This window comes from Seriola lalandi, unplaced genomic scaffold (genome assembly GCF_002814215.2).
Source record: "Seriola lalandi dorsalis isolate HSWRI2012SDOR001 ecotype SW California unplaced genomic scaffold, Sedor1 jcf7180002054465, whole genome shotgun sequence".
Taxonomy (NCBI): domain Eukaryota; kingdom Metazoa; phylum Chordata; class Actinopteri; order Carangiformes; family Carangidae; genus Seriola; species Seriola lalandi.
The window spans coordinates 655322-656476 of NW_019525018.1; positions in this window are offsets into that span (position 1 = coordinate 655322).

The window sequence follows — 1155 nt, forward strand, 5'->3', positions numbered from 1 at the left end:
GAGGACAGAACAACCCATAACAGGATCATATGGATGGATGTTATTTCATCAAGCAGGCAACCTGAAGGCAACCAGCGCAGAGGATAAACTACTTATGGACGCAGTGGATTAAAGACCTACAGGCGGACTGAGAGGGAGAGGGGGAATAGAAGAGGACAAATTAATCAATTCACTTGTTTATTTTCATTGTCTGTGTGTGCGCAATTGCTGTCAGAAAGTGTGTGTGTGTGTGTGCTTGCATACAGTGTGTGCGTGCATAAGGCAGGAGACTGCATTGCTGCTCTCCAGCACCACAGGACAAACAAAAAAAAAAGCAGCCAAGCAGATTACCCTATGTGTTTTCCCCCATTTTTCTGTCTCTCCCTCTCTCTCTATGCATGTGTGCTCCTTCGCTGTGCGATCAGCCACAGTGTGTATGTGTGTGAGGGCTGGGAAATGAAGAGGATGGTGAAGCCTGAAGTGAGCCACACATTGAGAGTCTGACTGTGATTTTTTTATTTTTATTTTTTTTTCTGCTGTCTGATCATTAGGAGCGGACTCAAAGAAAAAAACATTTTATTAAGAGGAGAGTTTTTTTTTGTTTTACTTCATCACACAATATGTCACAGCTCCAGTTGGGGCCTCAGTGCTGATCAGGGTGGCTTCTATGCTCGAAGCTTGGAGATTTGAAGGGTTGCCACCAGGGAGACTTCTTGGCTCTACACCCCAGAGAGGTGGAGGCATCATCAGGTAGGAGGCGGCAGAACGAGTGGGCCTGAGCGGAAAGCAGGACAGGAGTAGGAGGAAGAGTTCTGCATTTGTGTCGTAGACTGTGTAGGCAGGATGATGGCAGGCCGGTGGAGCTGCCTGATGGTTTCATCTCCTGCTGAGAGAGGATAATGGCAGCTCTGGGCCCACTCTCCTCCTCTCTCACCTGTATCACCCACAGAGAAGCTGGGAAGTGCTAGCCAGAGATACGGAGAGCCCACCGAGAGGATGGTGTGAACGGCGTCCCGCTGCCCTTTCCCACCACGCCGGGAGACCCCTGACACTCCTGGGAGGGGCCAAGTTTGGTCATTTACCTTGTTTCTCCTTTCTCCTCTCCAAGCCAGCTGAAAACAGAGGGTGGCATTTCTCGGTTTGAGTGGGAGTTCTCTCCCCCCACCCACCCCCCCC